The sequence below is a fragment of the Chiloscyllium plagiosum genome, chromosome 2, assembly GCF_004010195.1.
Source record: "Chiloscyllium plagiosum isolate BGI_BamShark_2017 chromosome 2, ASM401019v2, whole genome shotgun sequence".
Lineage (NCBI taxonomy): Eukaryota > Metazoa > Chordata > Chondrichthyes > Orectolobiformes > Hemiscylliidae > Chiloscyllium > Chiloscyllium plagiosum.
Window position 1 is genome coordinate 146,321,799 of NC_057711.1, and position 6,857 is coordinate 146,328,655.

General features: G+C 49.0%; 1 pseudogene; it reads right to left on the minus strand.

Annotated features, from left to right (window-relative positions):
* Window positions 1–146, minus strand: LOC122539701 (annotated as a pseudogene).
* Between the last annotated feature and the right edge of the window lie 6,711 nt (window positions 147–6,857).

Genomic DNA, 6,857 nt, shown 5'->3' on the forward strand with positions numbered 1-6,857 from the left:
CGACCCTCAGACAGGCAGGAAGAACCCGGAGCCACAAAGTGTGTTCAAAGTGTCGATGATCAATGTGTCCTGCAATTCACACTAATTCTCGCAGTTAGCTGCATTCTTCATCGACGCACAAGCCAAGTGAACCACCGTTAAGAGTAGCCTAAGTTTTCGGTCTCTCCCTCGCCAGAGGCAAGTGACCCAGAACACACTTACACTCCCCACCAACACAACACCTACCTGCCTGCCCGCAGCGACCAGGCTTTGGCGTGAAGAAAGGAAACATTGATCTTTGAAAAAAAATCAGGGTGCCTGTGAGGCAGCGCATGCCGGGCTCTCGAACCACCGGAGCCTGTAGCCGTGCCGGCACGCACCACAGCAGCAGAGGCAGGATCTCAGCCACCATGTCACCCACTGAGAGTCACGAAACATGCAGCAGCTTGCTCAAGGAAAAGCCGAGGCGGAAACGGACCAGCAATCGGTTCGGCAGCTTCACTGACACGTGCACGTGGTGGAGACTTAGTGAGCGGACGTCTGCAAGGAGTCAGGGACCAGACTGGCCAGAGCGACGGCCACCTGGCCCGCCCACCGCCGAGGTGGACTGGTAACCACGGTAACGGTTTATCCCCCCTGCCCTTCCTCACGACGCAACTTGCCCACAAGCACCCGACCACCGATCGACACCAGGTGCCCCGACCGAGAACATGATCACTCGTTAACCCTCCTGGAAGTTCGCTTGGATGACTCCCTAGGCCTGTGCCCCACAACCTGAGCCAACTCTGGAATTTTAATTTTGTCCCCTTTTAGGGACATAAAACGGTGGGCCCTGTACAGACCGCTGCTGCACACCATCCACCTATTCACTGTCATCCACCACACGGACACACCTTCGCATGCCCATTTACAACCGGGCAGTGGGATCCCCCAGTGGAGGGCTCTCTAAGCGCGGGTCCTCCCCCTTTCTTTCGGGGATCTGGGGTGGAGAGTGTTGCATGCGTCATGTCCCCTGCAATGGCTGATTGCGGTGGTTTATAGACTCCCAGCGCAACTGCTTGTTCTGTAGCACTGTGGAGTCCATGGACCATTTATATATTTGAGATTAGATTACATTACATTACAGCGTGGAAGCAGGCCCTTCGGCCCAACAAGTCCACACCGACCCGCCGAAGCGAAACCCACCCATACCCCTACATTTACCCCTTACCTAACACTACGGGCAATTTAATACGGCCAATTCAGCTGGCCCTGCACATCTTTGGACTGTGGGAGGAAACCGGAACACCCGGAGGAAACCCACGCAGACACGGGGAGAACGTGCAAACTCCACACAGTCAGTTGCCTGAGGCGGGAATTGAACCCAGGTCTCTGGCGCTGTGAGGCAGCAGTGCTAACCACTGTGCCACCATGCCGCCCACCATTGGGTGTGGCGCTTGCACTCCCTTTTTAGTTTTCTAGAGAACCTTCTTCTCTGTTTTTGGTTGCATTCAAGTCCCACGCTCCTGATCTTTGGGCACCTACTACGGAGGGGGGAGGGCAGGTCTGAAGACCTCCTCGTGGGTCTGCTCCTGGGCCTGGCCAAACTGGCCATAAACAGGTCCAGGCAGCGGGCTATGGAGGTGGTCGTTAGGGCCAACTGCCTGCTCCTCTTCAGCGGTTACGTTAGAGCCCGAATGTCTCTGGAAAAGGAGCATGCGGTATCCACCGATACCCTGGAGCTGTTCAGGGAGAGGTGGGCACCACAGGGAATGGAGTGCTTCATTTTCTCCTCCAACTCTAATTTGATTTAAGCCCTGCCCTTCCCTTCACTTTTTTAATCATGCAGCATTGCCCTTTGAGGAAGGCACTGCTTATCACTGGCCACTCGGGTGTTTCCTTTCTTTCTGGTGGTGGGAAATGAAATAAAAACCAGGGTCCTATTCCATTATTCCTAGCTGGAGTACTCAGGCGACCAGTTTGCTTTGAACACTCTAATTTTTTCAAACTAGACATTTCGGACCCCCAGGACAGTGAGCTAAAAGCATCAAGGGAGCGCCGAGAGGCAGGGGCTGAGACAGGCGGACCGCCAGCCCCATCCCAAGATCCAACTACGAGCTTTTTAAATGCAGCAGCATTAATATACGCGACTGGAGCTGGAATTACCGCAGCTGCTGGCACTAGACGTGCCCTCCAATAGATCTTCGTTAAAGGATTTAAAATGTACTCAGTCCATTTACAGGCCTCGAAAGAGTCCTGCATTGTTATTTATTGTCACTACCTCCCTGAGTCGGGAGTGGGTAATTTGTGCATCTGCCATTTTCCTTGGATGTGGTAGCCGTTTCTCAGGCTCCCTCTCCGGAATCGAACCCTGATTCCCCATTACCCGTGGTCATCGTGGTCGGCACAGGAAATACCATCAAAAGTTGTTAGGGCAGACATTCGAATGAACGGTCACTGTCACGGGGACTTGCAATCTGCCCGAGGTTATCTAGATTCACCAAAGCTGCTGGGAAGTACCAAATTGGTCTTGATCTGATAAATGCACGCATCCCCGCGTGGGTCAGTGCTCATTTGCATGTATTAGTCCAGAATTACCACAGTTATCCAAGTAATGTTTGGAGCAATTAAAGGAATCATAACTGATTTAATGAGCCATTCGCAGTTTCACTGTACCGGCCGTGAGTACTTAGACACGCATGGCTTAATCTTTGAGACAGGCATATGCTACTGGCAGGATCTGCCAGGTAGCCCAACCGGCAAACTCTTGCCTGAGCTTCCCCACGGAGGTCATCCTGGTACTGGGTTCAACTCTTTCAAAAGGTAGCCTCTCGCCTGACCCAAAGGTGAGACACCCTGGGACCAACGGTTCAGATGGAGCATCACCCTTGCAGGAGAAAGGCTGAGCACACACAGTTGAGGGGGTTCAAAACATGTGTGTGAGCGCAGAGAGAGAATGGGAGCTGCCTCCCTGGCTCCTTTCCCCGGCTCCTGTCTACCACAGTGCTGAGAGAAATGTAATTCTGAGGGTCGAGACACAAGGAAAACAGAGAGACAGCAAGAGCCCCCGTACCTATGCCTCACTCGAGAAGCAAGGACAGTTCATGGGCAACACATTACTGAAACCACTGGCTCTGCAAACTGTGGCTTCTCGGCCTCACCTGACCACAGGAGAGTCCGTAGCGGAGGCAGAGGGACTGCTGTGGGATTTTGACCCTTTCAAAACAAAAGCAGTTGTCCAGCTGCCAGCGAGGGAGGGAGTGCCGGGGAGGAGCCGCTCAGCCTGAAGCACAGGCCCCTAATAGCAAAGCCAGCCCGCCAAGGGTCCTCCCACACCGGACGGGCAGTGCCAGATTGATCGAGGAGAACCGCAGCTAAGTCACCACTTGCAGATCTGGGCGGAAACCTGGGTGACGAGCACCACAGGACGGCAGAGCCATTGCACGGCCAATTAGCAGTGGGTGCCATGAAGACTGGAGGACAGCCACCCACTACCAGAGCCGGTGATGCGCTAAGCGTTCAACAGTTCTGGGCGAACACAGGCAAGGATCAGCCCGCTACTTTCCTTGAAACACCCAAGGGAGCCAGGCAACTTGAACTCTGTCTTTTAATTTTAAAGTGCCTATGGAGGAATGGCTGGAGTTAAAGTTGGTTGCCCGCTGTCCAGAGGTGTCTAGATACCTTCACACAGGCCCCTGTCCAACCTTTGAAACAGACAGAAAGATTTGGGGAAGTCTGACAAAAATTTGACAAAGTATCAAAAATTAGACTTCCGAGAGCTCTTCGGCATGCAGCCAGACCTGCCATTCAAGTGCTCTGCCCAGGGAACCACTTTTCAGATGCCTTTCAAAGTGGTTCCGCGCCATCATGTTGATCTATAAAATTTTGTTCCCAAAAATCTCTGGGTACCCCGTCAACCTGACCATCGGCCAAACCCGATTAGCTCTGAATGGTTCAGGATTCCAAATTTGAGTGCTTCGGGCTGGAACTCGATCCTTGCAAAACTGTTTAGATTTTTCCACAGCCAGACTTCAGCTACTAGAGAGAGTTTAAGTTTTCAGGCGACGGACACTTAGCGATGGCAGGACAATGGCTGGACTGAATTCCCTCCGAGTCATGCAGCACCTCGGAACACATTTTCTGAATGAGTTTACAGATTTTTTCGCTGGTAGGGATTTTCCTCCAGTGTTACTTAAAATTTTCACTCTTTTTGGTAAGTTTTCTAAGATTTTTTTCCTAGTTACTACTTGACATTTTTAAAACATCTCCCGACGATTTTCAAAACTTCCAAGCTGCCTTTGGGCGCACATTTTCGAGCATTCTTTCCAAGTTTTCCCCACTGTTCCTCGGACATTTTGTCACTAAGTTTGCATGAGTTCCCGAATTCACTCCCTTCCAAAAAAATGAATACTTCCCACCTTTGAAAATCACTCAAACTCAGTCGGAAGTCAGCCTGCACTCTGCCCCAGAAGGGCGCACTGTTTGCAGATCATGCAGACCAAATCCAGTGGTGGTACCCAGCCCTGAAGTATCAAAGTTGGTATGAACCCAAGTATTCATTCCCTTCACAAAATGCAGCACTTCCCACCATGGAAAATCGCTCAAACTCAGTCAGAATCCAGACTGCACTCTGCCCCAGAAGGATGCACTGTTTTCAGATCCTCCTGATGGAATCTGGCAGTGCTACCCAACCTCGAAGACTGAAAGTCGGTACGAACACATGGATTCACTCCCTTCCCAGATACAGGGCAACCTTGATTATCAGAATGACATGGGCATGGAGTATTTTGTTTGAATAATCCAAAATTCAGAAAATTGATGTTCAGATAACCGAGGTTGTTCTGTGTTCCTAAACCATTTCAATTTCTGGTCAATGGAAACCCCAATGTGGCGGGGGTGGAGTCCATAGAAAGTCAGGATGGAACAGTTACACTCCCTCCTCTTGGGGATGGTCATTGCCTGATACTCCATCTGGCCACTTGTCAGCACAAACTTTGATACTGTCCAGGTTTTGATGCATTTGGCCTTTGACAGCTTCAGTATCTGAGAAATTGTGAATAATATTGAACATTGTTCAGTCATCAGTGAACTGTCCCACTCTGACATTATCATGAAGAGACGGTCATTTATGAGTAATTGAAGATGGTTGGGCCTAAGCCACTACCTTAAGAAATTTCTGCAGAGATTTGAGAAATTGACCTTCAATCACTACAACTATCCTTTTTTGCACCAGGTGTTCCTTCAACTACCAGAGAGTTTGCCACCTGATTCCCATTGATTCCAGTTATGATAGTGCTCCTGGATGCCACAATCGGCCAAATGCAGACTTAACATCAAAGCCTGTCAATTTTACCTCCCTTTTGGAATTCAGCTTTTTTGTCCATTTTTGAACCGAGGCTGTAATGAGGTCAGGAGCTAAGTGGCCCTGGTGGAACCCAAACTCATAATCCGTAATTTGGTTATAGCTGAGTATGTGCTGCTTGATAGCACTGTTGATGACACCTTCCATCACTTCACTGATGATCGATAGTAGATTGATGGGGCAAAAATTGGCCAGGTTGGATTTGTCCTGCTTTTTGTGTACAGGACATACCTGGGCAATTTTCCATATTGATGAGTAGATGCCAATGTTATAGTGGCACAATACTGGTTCTGTTACAGGTCACTATGTTCTCTAGTTTTATTTTCAGAGAAGGGTTATTTGGCCAGGCTCCATCATGTCTGATGTTTGAATAGTTCATTGGGGCTTTCTGTTTATCCTAACCAATAATACCTCCAGTCTAAGACTTTCATGTTTTTTAGAAAAACAGTACAGCTAAGGGGCATGGCCAGCTCTTTAGTTGTGCAGTGCAGTTCCATTTAGAACTTTAGTCAGTTCAGTTGCAGCAGAGGATGTGTGAAACCAGGCTGCTGGTCTCTCTCTCTCTCTCTCTCTCTAACTTCAAGTCTGTAAGCTCTAGTTTGTTTCATTTTTACTGTTTGTGCTAAGAGATGTGTATATTGCAGCTTTTGCAAGTATTTTCAGAACAGCATCATTACTTTGGGTTTGGATAGGATAAGTTATCGGTATTCTGTTTTCTCTTCTTTTTGTTTCATTCCATAATTTGGTAAATGAAATTGATTTGCTTAAAACTTAGCAGACAACCCAGCTAATTTATTCCAGGAATATTCACTATGCACATGGCTAAAACAGGTCTGGGCTACCTGCTTAAAAATGTTTTGAGGGGTCTGGCCTAGTCCATAACAACAGCTTTACTGGAAAAGCTTGGCTAAGGCTGTGGCAAATTCTGGAGCACAAGTCTTCAGTATTGTTACCAGAATGTTATCAGGGCCAAAGCCTATGCAGCATCCAGTGCTTCTGACAGTTTGACATGTGTGGTGAAATAATTTGGCTGAAGATTTGTATCCATGATGCTGGGGATCTATGGAAGAGGAGGAGATGGATCATCCTCTTGACACTTCTGGCTGGAGGTTGTTGCGAATGCCTCAGCCTTATCTTTTGCACAGATGTGCTGGGCTCCCCTACCATTGAGGATGGGGATATTTGTGAGGCTTCCTCCTCCAGTGAGTTGTTCAATTTTCCACCACCATTCACAATTAGATGTCATAGAATCCCTTCAGTGTGGAAACAGGTCTTCGGCACAACACCGACCCTCCGAAGAGTATCCCGCCCAAACCCATTCCCCATTCCTCTATATTTACCCTGATTAATGCACCTAACCTACACATTCCTGAACACTGTGGGTTATTTAGCATGGCCAACTCACCTAACCTGAGCATTTTTTGGATTGTGGGAGTAAACCGGAGCACCCGGAGGAAACCCATGCAGGCAGGGGGACAAGGTGCAAACTCCAATCAGGCAGTTGCCCAAGGGTGGAATCAAACTCTGGTCCCTGGTG